Consider the following 19,997-nt stretch of genomic DNA (forward strand, 5'->3'; position numbering starts at 1 on the left):
TTAAACTTCCAATCCGTTCCTTTACGAGGCTCTTGTGACTTCTGCAGATGCGTAACAGGAATTACCGATACATGCTCTGATGCCTATTGCTGTTCAGAAACCGTAGATCATATATTACTTTAATGCTCCACGGAAGTTTCGAAAGATTTTGTTTTGAACATGAAATGCACATGATTTCTCATACTCCACTCTCACTACGTGACATTTAAGTTCTATGCCATGCATTTCAAGAAAACGGATGGCCTTAAATTTCTGTGGCCTGCGGCACACGCTGCCCAGCATGGGTAGATATCAACAAGGTTTTAGGAGATTGTGCTCGGTTAAATGAAAAAGCAACAATGCGCGAGAAACGCTGATGATATTTGCATATGAGACAACGGCAATAAATTCGGACATTCTTACAGCATGAAGCCAACTTCAGCTATAGCCTTGCGAGAAGACCAATTTCAGAGAGGTAAGGAATGATGACTGAACTTCTCTGGGAGCAGACCAAGGAACTTCGTCTGCTCTCAAAAATCGTCTGCTCTCTTGTGGTAACTTCGTAGCAATATTTTACTCTTGGAAGGAAGCACCAGTGATTTCCTCTGCCTGTTGGCACATTGCATCCGAATCACTTGTTATGTAAACTGGCTTTCATTACTTAAATATTGCAAGAACTGTAAAAGTACTACATTAATTTTAAGCGCGTCATCTGTCATACAGCGCCTGCCGCTATGGCTCATGATAGGCATGCGTCCGCACTCTAATAGCACCTAAACTGAAAGGTTGACCTTATCGCAACTACATAGTTACATTTTCATTCAAGACGAAATGTCATACCTACGAAATGTCAAATGTTTGACGTAAATCCTTCCGCCTGTTCCACCTTGACGCGCAGCACCTTGGGTCTTCTGTGCTATCCAGTGTATGATACAGGTTCTCTAGTTTATACCACGGTCTGAAGTCATTCAAATGCTATTGATGGCACCTACTAAGAAGTCCCGTAATGTCGCATGCGCTTAGGCCATCTCAGTATATAAAATGCGAGAAAAAAAGAGAAGCATTTCTCTAGGTCCCTTGCAGACTTATTAGCTCCTTCCCTCCGAGCATGATATGCCCTTCACTTGTGGCGACACATTTAAGTGGCTTCGAGAAGCATTGATGAGCATGAACATATATCGAGTTCAACAAATAGCCTGGAAACTACGGGACTTGACGTACAAGCTCAGCTTGAAGTGTTAGATTCTGCAGGAGAAACATTTGGATGGTCCTGCTAAAAAAATGAGCCATTCCACCCTGTGAAGGTGAATCACCGGTGAAGCTATTTAGCACAAGACACAGAGGTGACACAGAATTTTCAACGAAGGTACGAACATAGTTATTGTCCTTTTTGGTGGTCATCGTGACGATAGGTACGCGGACACATTCGCGTATCGTCTGTGTTATTAAATATGTCCGTCACGTAAGAAAGTGAATGGCTCATACCCTCTTAAGCAGGGCCGTAGCCAGAAATTTTTTTCGGGGGGGGGGTTCATCGGCCCGACCGGAGGGGGGGGGGGGGGGCAAGCGTCTGTTTTCCTCTACGTGACATGATCGATAATAAATATCGGTAGTTTAAGCAGACTCTATGCATGGATATCAAAGACATGGGACCCCCCCCCCCCCCCTCTCGCGTGTGTGTGTGCTTGTGAAGAAATTAAGTAAAAAGTAATGTAAGCTCAGTAAAATACAGTAAGCACGACAGGTACAGTGGGCGTTTGGAGCAACCGTCTCTCATCGCGCCACTGAATGGACCAGTCTTCGAAAACGCATCACTGAGACGACCCGCCCGATCGGAGAAGACATCATTAATTGTTAATCTCCGTTAAGCGTAGATGGCGTCGTCCTCGTCGTGGCGAAGTGCGTTTCACAGGTCAAGGACGGCTATACATGTGAAAATGCACGTGTTACCAGGCTATACCTACTCCCATAGCAATAGCTTGTTCGCTGCGTCCTTGCGCTAGAAAACTTAAATACGCGCAAAAACGAGTAATGCCTTTTTTTACGAAGCTTTCGTCGCCTTGCATTTCCTGCGGCAAGTGCATGGGCCGCTGTGTCTTCCGCTGTGTGCGAGCGTGCAGCCGTTATTTGCCTTTACGTCAACAGATTCAGAATTGTACAGAATATTTCACCGCACTGCATAGTTATGGCATGTGTACGCATTCTAAGTAGTGCGTGCGAGTCATTTCTGCTTCACTTAGGCCGGTGCAAGCAGGAAGCGGCCTTGTACGTCACAGAATCTCGACTGATTGGTGTACTAGTGATGCAGGAATGAACTCCGGTCTTGTTCAGTGCATAGTGCACATAATCAATTTCTCAGGACGCGTGAATTCCGACGAGAACTGTCAGCGCCTGCAACAAGAGTTTACTTACGCTGTACTGCGCACAGCAGTAATCCATGCTTGTCGGCTGTCTGTTTCATGCATTCTGTTGCGAGTCGGTGGAATTTCACTGCTGGCATCAACCCTTGCGTGTGTACATTGCTGCTTTGGGATTCCACAACACAACAGCAACTACCACCCATTCGTAATTGCTGGTTTGGGATTCAGCAACACAACAGTATACCTAACAGCCTTCCGTAGGGGCGCAATCGCAAACGAGAGGCGTTTTGCGCTGCAGACTATGGCTACGTTCACACTTGGGAAGCGGCAAGCGGGTGGAGAAGCCAAAGCGGCCGGAAAGGCCAAAGCGGACGGAAAATCTTTTCCGCGCATGGCCAAGTTCACATTTGTTTTGCTACCACCGCGGCCGCCGCTGCCGCTTTCGTCCACATCCATCTAGTCTGCGTACGTTTGTCGGCGTGGTGGCGCTCATTATCGCATTATTTCGAGCGGTATGTTCATTCACTGACCCACCCGTCATCAAAAGTGATCATCTTGCGCAATTTCGCGTGTCATCTGCGACCTTCGGTAAGTTCCTCGTTGGCGTTCCGTAATTCTCCTCACACGGGCGCGGTAGCGCTGTGTCACAGGTTGCTGCCTAGGCGTGATTATATTTCTTTAATAGTTTTTATTTACAAGTTGTAATAACATTCGATCATTTCGTATTATTTTCAGCGCCTCCAGGACACGAAAGCGGCAACGGGAACACCAAAGCTAAAACCCGGGCTGGCCCTTGTGTTGAGGTTCGCCGAAGCCTGCGCGTCCTACGTGACACCTACGCTCCCAATCTATCGTCGCGACGAGAAAAGCACCCCGCGACTTCTGCAACATACCGTGCACGTGCGAGGAGAATTATGGAGCGCCAACGAGGAATCTGCCTAACTATTGTCTGCCGTGGAAGTGGAAGAAGAAATGGCTTTTATACTTCTACCTACTTGTTTTCTAGAAATGGACAATGAATAAACGGAAGACGCGGACACCTCGGAAACGGAGGTGGTGGGTTTGCTTGGCTTTGCTAAAGTGTTAGAAGTTGGGTCACGCCAAGCCTTCGTTGCCGCACCTCCTGTCGCGCGACGTTGATTACTATCGCGAGTATTGCTGACAGTACGTTTTAGTACTTCTCTTGTCGTAGAGCAAGGGGTGGTTCTTGATCGCATCGATCAGCATTGCAGCCTACACTTTTGGTGCCATGTTCAATGTTACAACCGGAAGTTTACATGCTAGTGTAGCTTCCGGTCGAGCAGAACGACTTTCCGCCACGTTTCCGCTTCGCCATGGCGAAAAAATCGGTCCGAGACCAATTTGGCTCGCCGCCTGTTTTTCTGCCTGTTTTGCCGCCTAGGCGGGCGGATTTTTGCAAGATTTTGCCGCTTCCGCCAGCTTCGAGACCAAGTTCCTACGCGAACGCGGCCTAACCGGTACCTGAAGGGAAGCGGCGGAAATGTATACCGGAAATTTCGACCACCTGGGGACTTTAACGTGCACCTAAATCAAAGTAAACGGGCCTCGAGCATTTTCGCCTTCATCTAAAATGCGGCTGCCGCATTTGTTGCTTCATTTGCTGCGCATTTGTTGCGCATTTGTTGTTTCAGAATGCGGCCGCCACATTCGCGCCCAAAACCTCATAGAGTGTCAAGGCCTTGACAAACGCCGTGACAGTTTTTTTCCATATGCAGACATGATTCGCTGTAAATTACCAACCCAAACGGAAGCGCCCAGGAATGAAAGTGTGAAAGTAGCACCGGTTTCTGGAAAAATGTCAGCGCGAAGCGACGAGAGCAAAGGGTGGATTAGTGGGGGGGGGGGGGTGCAAAAAATTTCGGGGGGGGGGGGTTGAACCCCCCCAACCCCCCCCTTGGCTACGCCACTGCTCTCAAGCAATGGCTCATACGCCCGTAAACGCGGCCTCCCCATTACGACAACAGAAGTGAAATTCTACACTGGAATGATGAGCGGCAACGGAGCCAGCTGTAGAAGAAGACGACGGTCACATTCCCCACCGCTTCTGTCAGCGGGAAAGCGAAGGGGAATGTGATGCGAAGGAAACGATGCGAGGGAAATGCTCTTTTGTGGAGGGGAGTGTTTCTTGTTCGCGGAACACGGGTTTGTCCTTGAGAAGTACAGCTTCGCTGTAAAAAAAAAAGGAAGAAAAAATAAATTTTGTAGTCTAACCTGACATTGAGTGGGTGAATTCGCCAACTATGAATGGGGATTTCAACTTGGACGTAAAACAAGCTCTTTGGTTTTAACCTTCCGTCTCCATAGAAGCGAAGCGTTTGTTCTCCAGCAACATTTAAAAACATCTTAACGCAGAAAAAAAAACACACGTTGTGCATGCAGTCGTTTCAGGAGTTCTTGACAATGGAATTTAATGGTAGAGAATAAATCCATCCTTGGGCAGCGCACACAGAAACAATACACCTGAAAGGAAACAGGTCTAAGCACTGAAAATTTTTATCGGAAGAAAAAGATCATATATACAGTGATTATGAAAGTCATGTGGGTGAGATGAGAAACGAAGCGATAGCGTTCATTGATTGCTCGTGAATACGTGATAACTTTTTGCATCTCATTCACGTGACAATCATAATAACATAATCTTTTTCTTCGAATAAAGACTTCCACTTGTTTGACCAGTGCTTGTGCTGGTCCCTTTTTCCTTTTTATTTTTATCTGCGCTGCCCAAGAATGGATCGATTCCAGCTCGTTCGCTTATCGATCCTTCTGCGATAGAGAATAAAGCAGCCTGTGTTGTAATTGCCAGAGCATGTTGAGCATTCTGATGACACTAAAACCAAACTGAACGCATTTCGGTGCTACATGTATACGGTCTCTGAACGTGCCTCATTTTTTGGCGTTTTCTGTCCAGATTTTGTCCAGATTTCAGTAATACTCATGTCCAGGTTTTCAAAACTCTACTTATGACACTACCTTCTGCAAATTGTCGTGCCGTCAGCTGGCAGATGGATGCCTACGGCCCCTTGGGACCCTTTGTAGGAGTGGTTGATAGTTGCTGCTTTCCCTAAGGGTAGCTTTAGTGTGTATTATATTTTCAAGTCCTGCCGCAGAGAAATTTATGCTGCAATGATGGACACGTTTTTATCCTCTACCCTGCCCTGCACCATACTCAGTGTCCTGTTACGATGATGTACTTAGACGTGCCCGGCGGATGATCATTTCTCCATGCGTCAAAACATTATTAATTACTTTACATTCGGCAACACTTTCTGTCAGGACATGCTTAGAAGAAAAGGAATTAAGCTCCTGCAGCTTTAACAGATAGAAAACAGAAAACACGAAATATCATACTCCACATAAGATTACAAAAAGCTCACTCTAAGCTCTGGGTCATTCCACGCCCAATCAACAAGTGTTTTTTTGACTATCACAGATATAGCTTCAAAAATTCTCACATGTTTGTTGGAGTTTAAAACTCACCCTCCAAGTTTAGTTTTCCTTACCGAAAGTTTTGTAGAATTTTGACGACAATTTGCTTTTCCTGCCAAGCTGCGCTAGACGGCATCAATCAACATTTTTTCTAAAAGACACATTGTATGATCCATTCCTTCAAATTGCGTTTATCGCAAGCCAAAGATGCGATGTGACTGTAAAATTTGCCAATTTGATAATTATTTAAATACTTCGATTGGTTCTGGCACTAGCAAAAGCATGTAAAATTGCAAAGTTTGAGTCTTTTTCTCGGAAGGTGGAAAAACATGGAAATCACATATAAAATATATAATGGTAGCCCAGTCAACATAGTATAGCTGAAAAGTATTTAAAGTATCGATTGTTTAGCAGTTCGCACGGGAAAGCTCCATATTCAAGGTAAAAAGGTGCCTTGGTGGTAGGCCTCAAGTATATGCATTACATCATTAGATAGCCCTACGTGTCTACTATGCACGTGGGAAGTAATATAAAGGTAGTATTTTTTAAACGCAAGAAATGTTTTTTTTTAATTTTCGTGTCAGTACCGTCCTTTTTCTGACGAGAGTCAAGCTAGGTAGAGCACTGATTCCGGTGCTCCGCAGCCCAGGCTTGCTGGCCTGGGATCCAGACGACTTCGAGCGCGTAGCTGAGTTCAATGGACGGGACCATGAAGCCAAGCGCCGAAACGTTTACTTCAGTCTTTTGGATGGTGCTCGCACGTGGTCCCAGAACCGCGAAGACGTCCTGACAGCATGGCGTGAGTTCTGTCGCAGGCTCTTGGACACCTACGCCAGCTCCGATCACCGGGAACGAGCAGAATGGGTCCTCCAGTCGCGCATTCAGAAGCCTAATGAGAGTGTGGCTATGTACGGGGAAGACATGGTGCGTCTCTTCAGGCGAGCTGACCCTACCATGTCGGAAGACAAAAAGTTGCGTCACTTGATGCGAGGTGTGAAAGAGCAGCTTTTTGGTAGACTCATTCGTAGTACGCCCAAATTGGTTGCAGAGTTTCTCACTGAAGATGTCGCCATGGAGAAGGCCCTGCACCAGCGCTCGCATCAGTACAATCGGCAGAACCCCTCTTCTACTACTGACTTTGACTTTTGAACAAACACATTCAATTTGAACAAAGACACGAGAACGCACATGGACACACGCACCACGATGACAATAAATACCCAACATTAACGAAAGACTGCGCGTTTCTAACGCGTTTGTGTGAGCGCGTTACGGCCCGCGTAAGAAGCTGGTGTAAGACGCTGTGGCCTCTCCGCCTTACCCCCGTACTCATAAACGTTGATGGCGTCGGGAAACGCGGTGCACGTTCCGGCATGTGTAAACGGCTGCGTAAGACGCTGTGGCCTCTCCCCCTTACAAGAGAGTACTGCACGTTTCTAACGCGTTTGTGCTAGCGTCCCCTTAAGCGGGAGATGGTGCAATTAGAATGAAGGGCGCTGTTATAAAATAGGAATGACGTCACATATGGCGCGTGTCATTGGTGGAAGTCAATCGTTCGATTTAGTGCGGCGAGACTGGGCGAATTACACGGAAGATTCACAGTTTACCGATGATGCCCTCCGGAGCTTCGCCCACTCATCATCATTCACCCCGTGGATATGCGGTGTTTTTTTTTCTATTAATTCCCTGTTTTCTTTCTCATCGCCAACATGGCCACAGAACACGCCATCTGTGTAGTTTTGTTACGCATTGTGTTGAGAGCACTTCTCACGCAAAGCGACATCGTTCTTTGCGGCAGGGTCTTAGACAGCGGTAAACACAGCCTGTATGCCGAATGCGTGCCGACTAACCAGCCTGCTTGATCGCGCATTCTCACAAAGTGATCTCGAAGGTTTACCGCTCAATTGATTGCACGTAACGGTGTGCACGCCACGGGTTTTAACTTCTATCCTGGCTAAACTGCAAGACGAGCTTCAGAAGGTCCAAAGGAATGTTCCCGGTGTTTCATGTGTAAAGAATGGGAAACGAACGTTTATTTTACATAAACCCTACGCGATGTGGGTCGAGGCAGAAGCCAAGGTGAGGCTGAACGAACGTGATCACGCTTACACTTGCTTTTGATGGATTAAGATTGCAGTGGTGGCCAGTTTTGAAAGGAGAGAAAAAAGTGCAAAAGACAGCGTGAAGTTCCTGGTTCCTCGGTAGGGCAACGTGACTCTTACAAGGAGGCTGCATTTACCCGTAGAAAGTGTAACTCCCTTTAGGGCGTCCCGCTGGACCCATACAGTACTAAGTGCCATCCTCTAAAATTAATGTGTTCTCTTCGTTTTGGCGTTGTGCACCTGGCGCTTGCCTGTCAGAAACGCTATGAACGCGTTGCACGTAGCGTTCTTGAGATAAAAAGCGCCCGTCACAAATCCTTAGAAAAAGGAAGTTCCCGCAAGATGGATAACGATTTCTGTAGCAGACATTTATAGCTCAGAAGGTGTACAGGCTCAACAGCGTTGAAAAAAAATCTACGCCAATAGCACTGGTTACATTCGTCCAACAACCATGCACCCGTCCCAACTTGCTTTTTTTTTGCATTAGCCCAGTACACAAGTCTCAGTCGTAGAGGCCAATTCGACCAGAACGTATTGGCCGTTCGTAATGAAACAGTGCAGGCAAAAAAGAGTAGATTTGTTTCCTTGCTGCTTGCTGTTCGTCGCAAAAAAATTAACCTTCAATAAGTAGGTTTTGGAAATTACGGCAGGTGTGTTGTTGACCTTGCCTTGGGAGAAATTTCACGCAAACAGATCTAGTGGAAAACAGCGGTTACATGCGCGGATTCTGATGGTAATGTTATCGCCCTTCTTCCTGATGTTACACTCTATACATATTGCCTATATACCAGCCGAAAGCGAACAAGCAAGATGATCACCGGCAGCAGGCTGTGCTCGGCGTACTGCTTGACGAGGCAGTAAGTGCGCTTGTCGTAGACGCTGCGCGCGCTCTCTGACCACCAAGCGCGGAAGCGGCCGCTGCTGTCCACGAGCCAACCTACGAGAATACAAAATGAAGAAAGCAGTGACACAGTCTGTTGACTCATTGAGATGTGGTAGGATCACCTAAGACCCCCGTCTAGACGCCGCATTGCAAGGAAAAATAAAATAAACGCGAAGACCGCTTGTCAACGCATTAGCTCATCACGAAAATCGAACAGAAAGCAAGAATTAAGAGCCAAATGAGAGAAAATCAACATAGCTTAACAGGGGGCGATTCGCATAAGGACAAGTTAGCAAAATAGCATTCTGGTGCAGAGAGAAAAGTGTCGAGGGTGGTAAAGTATTAGGTGGAGTTATCCATTAGGGAAGCTTCAGGCACATACTGGCATGTCCAGGAATGCTGGACATCGCCCCTTGGTCCATCTGTCGAGCTCAACCACAATGAATCAATGTAACACTATGGGCAGTACTTAAAAAAAGCAATATTTCAAAAGATCGCCGTAATTTTAAGAACTTTAGGTTAGTAACATTGATATTGCTGCATTATCTTCATCATATCGAAATCTTCTATTGACGCTCCCAACGAAGCAGAACTTACTTGATGTTCACGTCGACGGTGTGCCTCGGACGGCGTTAATAGATACTGGAGCCCAGGTTTCCATAATGAGTCGACTGAAGAAGGTTCTCACGCCTGCTACTACACGAGCCGTATACGCGACGCCGGTGGCGGCACAGTCGCCGTCACTGGAATGTGTACTTCCCGTACAAGTATCGCCGACCGCCGCGTTCCAGTTATTTTTACAGTGCTGACCAATTGTCCCCGTGACCTAAATCTCAGACTCGAGTTTCTTATGGCGCATTCAGCTTTGATCGACTGTTCTGCCGGTACCCTTTGCCTCGAACTTCCTCTTCTCGCGCATATTCGTGCCGAACTGCTTTAGTACGACCGCCTTCGTCCGCCTGCCACCTAAAGCCTTGACTTTCGTCGATTTGCTATCATCTTTCCCTGTGCCCGATGATGATTACGTTGCCACAGCTGTTCCTGATGTCCTTTTGATGCGCAATATAACTGTGCCCCACTCCGTCGTAACCGTCGCCGATTACTGCACATGCCTCCCCGTCGTCAATTTTGGCCTGACAAAGCAAGTTCTACCCCAAGGCATATCGGTTGCAACGCTGCGTGCTATAGGAGATGACCACGTCACGACGTTTTCAGTAGACATCTGCTCTGATTCTTCACCATGTCCACATGACGCTATTTGCCCTGACGCAATATTTAGTCCCATGATTGCTGTGGACCTATTGCGTGAACAAGCATCAGCTCTGTGTCGCCTTTTGGTTTCTTACCACGACATATTCGACCTCAAGAATCGGCAATTGGGCCAGAATTCAAATGCTAAGCATCACATCAATACTGGTGATGCAAGTCCTATTTATCACCGGTCATATCGAGTTACTGCTTCAGAGTGTAAGGTTATTCAAGATGAAGTGAACAAGATGCATGCCAAAGGCACTGTTGAACCGTCGTCGAGCCCTTGGGCGTCACCCGTTGTGCTTGTCAAAAAGAAAGATGGCACATGGCGTTTCTGCGTAGATTGTCGCCAGCTAAACCAAATTACCAAAATAGACGTCTTCCCCTTGCCTCGTATTGACGACGCCCTCGATTGTCTCCACGGTGCCAACTACTTTTCATGAATAGACTTTCGGTTTGGTTATTGACAAATTTTTGTGGATAAAAAGGACCAAGAGACGACCGCATTCGTCACCCCTGATGGTCTATATCAATTCAGTGTTATGTCATTCGGTCTATGCAACGCCCCAGCAATGTTCGAACGTATGATGGACTCTTTACTGCAACGGTTCAAATGGTCAACATGCCTCTGCTACCTCGACGGCGTTCTCGTATTTTCGCCTACATTTGGGACATATCTTGAGTGCTTATATATATCAGCTGTTCTTCAAGTCTTCCGCGAGGCTGGGCTTCTACTAAATTCGTGTCACTTCGGTCGTCGGCAGACTACAGCGCTGGGCCACCTCGTCGACGCTTCTGGTATTTAACCAGACCCGGAAAAAATTCGTGCTGTCAAGTCTTTTCCTGTACCTCAGTCTGTCAAAGACGTCCGAAGTTTTGTCGGACTCTGCTCCTACTTCCGACGGTTCGTTAAAGACTTCGCCGCGATTCCCCGACCACTTACTGATCTTCTGAAGAAGGACGTGCCGTTTACGTGGGGTCCCGCTCAAACTGCCGCGTTTACCCACCTGACCAACATTATCACCACGCCACCTATACTGGCCCACTTTGACCCGTCCTCTCATACAGAGGTCCGTACCGATGCCAGTGGTCATGGTATCGGAGCCGTCTTAGCCCAACGCCCACAGGGACAAGATAGTGTTATCGCCTACGCTAGCCGCCTCCTCACAGCAGCGGAGCGCAACTATTCGATTACAGATCGTGAATGCCTGGGTCTCGTCTGGGTGGTTTCCAAATTCCGCCCGTACTTGTATGGCACGCACTTCTCTGTAATCACGGAGCACCACGTGCTCTGCTGCCTTTCCTCACTCAAGGATTCTACTGGTGGCTTGGTCGCAGGGCTCCACTGCTGGAAGAATATTCCTATGCAGTAGTGTACAAGTCGGGCCGATTACATCAAGACGCAGACTGTTTGTCACGCTATTCAGTCGACGAATCACCCGCCGACCCTGACCGCGATGTCGACGCTTGCGTTTTCTCCGTTTCTCAGCTGCTACAAGTCTCTGACGAGCAACGCCGTGATACGACCTTGCGCGTCTTCATTGATCGCTTGGAATCTTCGCGTTCTGATTCGTCCCTTCCTTTGTTTGTTCTCCGGGATGGTGTATTATACCATCACAACGTACGCCCCGACGGTCGTGCCCTATACTCCTCGTCATTCCTAAGCACCTCGGATCAGCTGTTCTCCAAAAAATACCTGGCTTGCGCGGCACACGCACCACAGTCACAGCGTAAGCTAGACGAGCGTTTCGACAGTACTAACGTAATTTGAGTGAATGCGTCCGGAACGCGCTTGGGACGCCGTCGCGCGTGCAAGCCGACGCGTTCCATCGCCGATGGCTAGCGCCGTTCGGCGCAACCAAGCGGCCGACAATGCAACTACGGCTGTCACATTCGCTGTCATTGCAACGCGCCCAATCTAGCGCAATCAACGTGATCCCGAGCGTCCGTCGGTATGTTAGCGCCATCTAGTTAAGGGGGCAGCAAAATTTACAGTGCCTGAAAGGTTGCGTTTGTCGGCGCCTTAACTAGATGGAGCCACCATACCGGCGGAGGCGTGGGACGGCGTTGTTTGCGTTACGCGCCTGAATCGCATCTCATCGTCTGCGCCTGCGCGCCTGAATAGGGCGCGTTTATTATACATTTTCCCGCTCTCGGATAGCAAGCGCTTGCGTGGCTCAGTGGTAGAGTATGCGCCTCCCACGCAGCGGGCCCGGGCTCGACCCCGGCGGACAGCGGGTACTTTTTATTGCGATAGCAATTATATGGACACTCAAAAGCAGATTTCTGCCGTCGGCGTCGCCGTCGCCGTCGGCGTCGCCGTCGCCGTCGCCGTGAGGTTCCGTATGACGTCATTTGGAGATGAAATCGTCGCCGCGCGCCGAACGCTGTATGTGCGAGTGAAAGGGCGCGAGGGGCGCGTCTTTCACGGGGAGTGAACGCACGGCGGAGAACAAACGCGCGTTCTGCGCCGTGCTCGCTTAAGGGCTGCAGAAGTAGGCGTCTCTTTTCTCCTTTACAATCACCATATATGTAGAGCAAACGCGCCTTCTTCGGACGCGCGAGAGGCCGTGGGGGAGGGGGAGGGAAGGGAGGCGACGTTTAGCTGCGGCACCAAGTGCCTATTTATATCAGAGGCTCCAGCAACAGTCACCAACGCCGCACGCATTTTGAGCTAACGCGGGCAAAACGCCGATGGCGTCGACAACAGTTCTGCGTGTTGTTGCTACCAAAGCCGCTCACCTTACTTCGTATGACATTGCTGTGTTGCTATCGCATTCATTGCTTCGCCCTTAGGGCGAAACTGTGACATTTTTTTCGCATGCAATAGCGGCTACGGGGCGGTGGCGGCGGCATCATCGCGACCCGGAACGGCTATTGGAATGAGCCCATAACAGCTTACGCTGCAAAACTTCACGCCTTACCAATGGCCACTCACTTTGGCGTCTCCTGCACCTACGACCGGATTCGCCGACGCGTCTTTTGGCCAGGTCTTGCCTGCTCCGTCCGGGAATACGTCGCGGCGTATGAGAAATGCCAGTGTCGAAAACCACCATGGACGCTCCCTGCCGGGTGCCTCCAACCGCTCGACATTCCTTCGGAGCCGTTCTTTCGAGTTGGCTTAGACTTACTCGGCTCTTTCGCGTGGCGACAGCTACAGACCAATTCATTCCCCGTGTCTCTTTTACCTTCACCTCTTCCACCCCACACAATATCGTCATATTGCTCTACTGCGGAGCAAAGCCCACAGTATATCATTGCACCTGGGAGTGCTCACACCCTCCGTGCTACTCCCCTATTCCTTCACCTTCACCTTCCACCTAGGAGACTGCGCTAACCAGCTCAGATCCGCAAGAGCAGCGACGGTTGATCCAGTGGGCACGCGGGGTGGCGCGAGCCAATGGGACCCTGAATGGGGCTCCACCCTACAAGGAAGTCACCCCACGTGATGAAACAATAAATGTTTTTTTTCTCTCTCTCTCTCCTTCTATCAACGTATGGCAACAATTTGGTCCCTGTGGCGACAGATCACGCCATGCGCTTATGCCATCACCAGAGTGCTTCCAACAAGCTGTGCCACAGATGTCGCCGATTTTCTTTTACACGATGTGATTCTGCAGCATGGAACTCCACATCAACTGCTCACTGACCGTGGTCGGACATTCCTTTCTAAATTCATCGCCGACATCCTGCAGTCATGTTCAATCAGGCACAAGCTGACTACGTCTTACCACCCAAAGACTAATGGTCTCACGTAGCGTCTGAATCGAACCCTGAGATATGCTTGCAAAGTATGTCTCGTCCGGCCATACTGATTGGGACCTTGCCCTACCCTATGTTACATTTGCTTACAATTGTTCGCGTCACGACACTGCCGGTTATTCTCCATTCTTTCTGTTGTTCGTCCGAGAACCCACATTGCCATCGGACACATCCTTTCCATTCGCCGCAGCAGAGACCAGTGAATATGCACTTGGTGCCGTCACCAGGGCAGCCCAAGCACGCGAAATTGCCCGCGCTCGCCTCCTGACCTCCCAAGAGAACCAACGGCGTTTGTACGATCGACATCACAGAGACGTCCACTTTTCGCCTGGATCTCTGGTACTCCTGTGGTCCCCGACTCGTCACGTTGGCCTGTCAGAAAAACTCCTGTCTCGGTACAGAGGCCCATATCGAGTGCTGCGTGCCTTGACTCCAGTTAGTTACGAAATCGTCCCAGTTAGTACCATTGCCTCGTCTTCTCCGAGTTTAACTGACGTTGTGCATGTCGCACGCCTCAAACCATATTACTCTCCTGTTACCAACGATATTTAGACGCACCGGGCGGTGCTTCTGCCCCCGCGGATAATGATACATGCATATTGCGTGTTTCTTGTGGACGATGCGCGTGGGGTACTCCTTTTTATTAACGTACGCATTTACATGCTGCGTTATAGCATTGTTCTTATCCTGATTAAAACACCCTGCATGTTATTATAATGGAGTAAGCTGGTTCAGTGCAGCGAAGTTCGGCAACATTCTGAAGAGGCAATGCCTCTTCCTGGGTATTATTTGGTTAACTAATAATATTATTATATATTTATTTCGTTAGTTATTCATATTTATTTACTTATTTATATGTGTAATGCAAAGGCCCGTAAACTTTATCTAGAGGATTGTTTTTTCCCCCAGACACAGAAAGTTTGAAACCTAGATTCCTTGAAAGCGACAGCCTCAGTAATTGCAGCAGTGGAAGGAAGGAGATAATTTTAGTCATTGCTTGGATGGTACGGCATGTAGGAACTCCGACTTTGGAATGGGTTAGCAAACGAAATCTCTTAAAAAATTCAAAGCCACTTTTTTAAAGAAAGATGGTTGACCGCTAAGCTTTCACCCATGCAAACTGAATCAAAGTCCAAAGCCAACGACCAAGCAACGAACCCAAGAAATGCTGAGCGACCCGATGCAATGCATATGTGATTTGCTTGCTTGTTTAGGATTCTACTTTTTGAACGTTAAAGCAGTGTCGCCAGGTCCGACGAGGCGGCGTAGCCAAAAGCTAGAGAAGTTGTAGCCCAAATGTAGCCAAACACAAAAAAAGTGCAAAAAATTTCGTAGCCAGATATAGCCATTTTTATTTGCAGTTTTATTTGTGTATACATTTTCACATTCGACTACAGCAATCCTTTTTTGCACAATCCGTCGTAACAAAATGTCCGTGCCGCCGTGAGGGTCAGCCCTTGACATCAACAACAGCGACATCATCCTTGCACAAAACACTTTTTGGTTGGCCCCGGAAGCTCTTAAGTTCCAGCTAATCGGTGCAGAGGGCGAAATAAGTGCTTTTATTTTATGACAGATAGTACTAAGTCATTATTTTTAGTCGTTTACAGTAATATTAACTACGAACTCTGCTTTTTAGCTGTCGTGAACGCAAAGTAATGTTTAGCATCATCGATCTCACGTCATCTCTGCCTACGACGTAGAGTTCAGCTGGATCTGCGACGGCGACGTGCTCACGGCTTCTTTTTTTATGAGCTAAAACAAGTGCGTTTCGTGCTATGATATATAGTGTTATTTGTCTCATCGTCCTATCTTGTTTTCTCGTTTTTTTTCAATTAGCTTGGCCCGGCTTAGCTGGTACATGCTCTATATACTGTCCATTTACATCAACTTGGTCGCCATCTTAGGTCGCTAGCACGGCAAGAACATGCATTAAAAGAAATTGACAGACAACAGATGCCACTCACTGTCTAAATCGGTGTAAGCGAAGCTTTAAAAGATTACTGCGCAAAACGGCACACCAGTGTAAGAAGCGCGCAGTCCTTTTCGGCGACGAGCACGTCCCGAACGTAACTCGCTCGAAATGGTAAAAGCCACGACGGCGCACAAAGGGCAAAGGTAAACAACAAATTGATTACAGTGGTTATACTGTGAAAACCGGTTACTGTAAAAAAACCATGTTGATGTGCTAATAAAGTTTTAGAGCCAACCAGGCCCCAAAGAGCTTTGCGAGTGTTAGCGTTGGGGCATGCTGGAGTGAACAGTTTTTAGAATAGGCGTTTTGCGTCTGCTGATAGCGTGTTGCACTTGCAGCGTCACTACGGCGTCAAAGAAAAACTGTTATAAATATTAAAATCAAATATATTATTTGGTGATAAAAAGAGTAATCTAGATTTTCGGGTTTTCGCGCTTAATTACAATTTAGAACTTATTCTATTAGCAGCAAGCAACTTGTGGCGCTTAGTTTAGCCAAGTCAATCCGTGATAGGCCTACGAGCCATGAAATCGACAATTTAATTCGGAATCAGTGGCGTCTAATGAATCAGTCTTCATCACACATTTTAGTTGACATTTTAGTTGAACCGCAATCACTTCTCCTAGCTTACGAACTTCACGCGTTACCACGAATCAAGCCCAGTTTGGTGCTAGGTTAGAGTCGTCGCTTCGATGGGCGCCGTCATGCTTGTTGACGAAAGCTTTCGGGCAATGCCTCCTAAAAGGAGGCATTGTTTTGGGGCAGCTTTTGGGGCTCCCGCTAAATCGATGAAATAGCGTGCCTGACACAAAACCCAAACACAGCTTGCGTCATGCTCATGCGCAGTGGCTTCGACGCTATTTCTTTGGCGCCCCAAAACTTTTGAGGACCCTATTCTAAAACTCTCTAATAATTGCTGGGGTTTTACGTGCCAAAACCACGATATGATTGGGAGGCATGACGCAGTGGGGGACTCCGGATTAATTTTGGCCACCTCAGGTTCTTTAACGTACACCTAAATCTAAGTACACGGGTGTTTCTGCATTACGCCTTGATCGAAATGCGGCCGCCGTGGCCGGGATTCAAACGCACGTCCTCGAGCCAGCAGCGCAACACCTCACAAGCTAAGCTAACACGGTGGGTGAAGTTCATATGACGTGGTGCACTGATGTCATCGTAGCAAACACGTTTCGATATTAGCAGAATGAGTATCTGCATCCGTGAAGTTACGGGCAAACCATCTAAAAGTAAATGAACCAGAACCCACCTTTGGCTCAGGGTCTTGCTCCCACTCTTTTTTATACGTTATCGCATTCTTGGCCCACTTCCCCATGTTTAGATTCTCCTCTCTGAGGAGGATCCGATCTTACGTCCAACCTATCGAAATGAATCTAGAACGTAAGCACGAACAAAAATTCGTCTAAAAGGAGAATTAAAATGGCAGTAAAGCTTCGCGTGAGAAACGTGGAGTAGGTCGGAAGCTGTGCCTTGCGCGATACTTCACCCAGAAGACATGGCCATGAACACACTGGAGCGTGTCATCCACCCATGCTCCCCTTCTTTCATGGTGGCGCCACGATCGCTCGACGGCCCTGACCCTATGTTATTGCTCTCCCTTCCTGAGCATAGCCATGTTAGTACAGTGCATGTACTTTGAAAAACCCACTACTCCCAGGTTCATCCCGATTCCCGGGGATCGGGTGCATAACGGTCAAGCGGGGTGTAAGTTTAAGTGCATCAAGGATCAAAGCCACCGGCTCAGACAACGGCGCAGAGAGGGAAAGGTACGGGAGGGGGTCATTTCGCGCACGCACACACGCACAGCCACGCGGCCGGCTCAGCCAGCTATAACATAGCCTTCTAGATGTGCTTCTACCCGATCAGAGCCATCTCTGGAGCGTGAATTTGGCGCCACTTATAGCCCAAACAAAGCCAAGTCGCAGATTTTCAGTAGCCCAAATATAGCCACATAGCCAACTCGTCCACGTTGACGCCAAAATTTTTTTCCCGCAGCCCAATTTGGATATAAATAGCCAAACCTGGCAACACTGCGTTGAAGTTGAATGACGATACATTTGGTTAAGTTGCATAGCCTTTATTTTAGATCACGTAGCCCTTCATTACACGCACACACTAACACTTTCACGAACGGCTCTACACTTGCACAGTATTACCTTGTGATCGCTGTGGTATATGGTCAGAGGCTCTGCCGTTGCCGATACATGGGATCAGCCTTAGGGGCACGATCGCGTACGGCATCCTCTTCTGCCGTGCGCTACACCCGCGGCCTACCCATGGTGACGGCAGGGAATGCATTGCGTGACGCGCGTAATGCAATGCAGATATATACAGTTCGTCTGGATACCCGCCGTGGTTTCTCAGTGACTGTGGTGTTGGGCTGCTGAGCACGAGGTTGCAGGATCGAATCCCGGCCATGGCGGCCGCATTTCGATGGGGGCGAAATGCAAAAACTCCCGTGTACTTAGATTTAGGTGCAAGTTAAAGAACCCCAGGTTGACCAAATTTCCGGAGTGCCCCACTACGGCGTGCCTCATAATCAGACCGTGGATTTGGCACGTAAGACCCCATAATTTAATTTTTAAAAGTTCGTCTGTGTAGCGTGGCGTTGCAGTTCCCATTGTTCTTACCGGTATAACTGCGAATGTAAACTGTAGTGTTCTGCGATACGTACACAGTAAAAGTTTTTACACCCAAACGGGTGTAAATAGGCTTGTCGCAGAGACGACACCCTAAGGGTGTAAGTTAGCACCTATTTTACAAGGTGCCTTTTTGGCACACCCTACAACAAGGGTGCCTATGTAAAGAAACTGTAGGGTGTTGTGAAAACACCCCAACCAAAGGGTGGCACCTACACCCTTCACTTATTTTTCCTTATTTAACACCCACTGTGAAGGGTGCCAGATGGGTGTACAGCCCCTGTACCAGGGCCGGTATATTGTAGCGATGCCTTGCCGATGCTAATGCCTTTTCGCGCTTGGTCAGTGGTCAGAGCGACGGTCTGCTCACGTTATCAATGGGATCAGCCTCCCATGAGCGGTGGATGATAAGACTAGTATAAAATAAAGCATAAAGCATCGCTACAAAATACCAACCCACGTGTCAAATAGCTTGAACCGAACTTTAAAGTGCAACACTTTATGGATGAATGAGACCTATGGCATATTCTGCATATGCATGCAGAAATTTAAAACATTATTCCATGCATGAGCCATGCTTTGAAAGTGCAAATGGTCTCATGCGGGAGTTCAACAATATGCATCATGGTCTCAGTCGTCTGAGGTGTATCACCGTTTTTCAAGTCTGGTTCAAGTTACACAACTCAAACACAAGTTACGTACACATGCACTATACACACACAAAAACATCGCGTTTATATAGCAAGTCTGTAGAATATGTCTGTAGAATAGTCTGTAGAATAGCAAGGCTGTAGAATATGTATTCTGCTGCACTCCATGGGCATGCAATACGTCACTGCTGCATTTGTACAAAAATGCAAAGCGTAACTAAATTGTGAAGCGTATATATGGGACCTATATATATTACGATTTGAAAGCAAAATGTGAATGAACTTTATTGTAGTCATAGAAGAAGCAATAAAATACAAATGCCATTTGTAAAGTATCATTGCTGTTAACAGTATAGTTTGCAACTTATCACAGTAATTCACATGGATCACAGTATATCTGTGGCATAACATATATATACCGAGTACGAGTGATTAAAAGCAGAGCAACCATTTGCAAAAACTGTGGTGGCCTTCACACAAAAAAATTATAGTACATTAACAAAGGTAACACCACGTATATATCTGCTCATCATCTGTGCATGTTTCACCTGAGTACACAATAAGATTTGTTCAACAGTATTATAACACAACTCTTTAAGGGTGTTTCTACAAAGACTTATGCTGATATGTAAAAACAGCCGTTCTGAAATAAAACAACGGTTCCTTCGGAGACATGCCGTCAACAGTGTCGACCATGAGGTGATGGGTGATACATGGTAATTAGCTGCTAATTAACAAAAATAAAATACATTTTACTTTTAGTTTGAGTGGACTCGCCGTAATCGGGAAATTGAAGCAAGCTCTTTGCACAAGACATATAGACTTTAAAATCTGGGGAAAAAATGCAATTACCCGCACAATTGTGGCACGATAAACTTTGGCTATCACAGCACGCGAAACTGTACCAAGGCTGCAGTGAGTGCAAAGACGC

Source organism: Dermacentor silvarum, unplaced genomic scaffold (genome assembly GCF_013339745.2).
Source record: "Dermacentor silvarum isolate Dsil-2018 unplaced genomic scaffold, BIME_Dsil_1.4 Seq652, whole genome shotgun sequence".
Classification (NCBI taxonomy): domain Eukaryota; kingdom Metazoa; phylum Arthropoda; class Arachnida; order Ixodida; family Ixodidae; genus Dermacentor; species Dermacentor silvarum.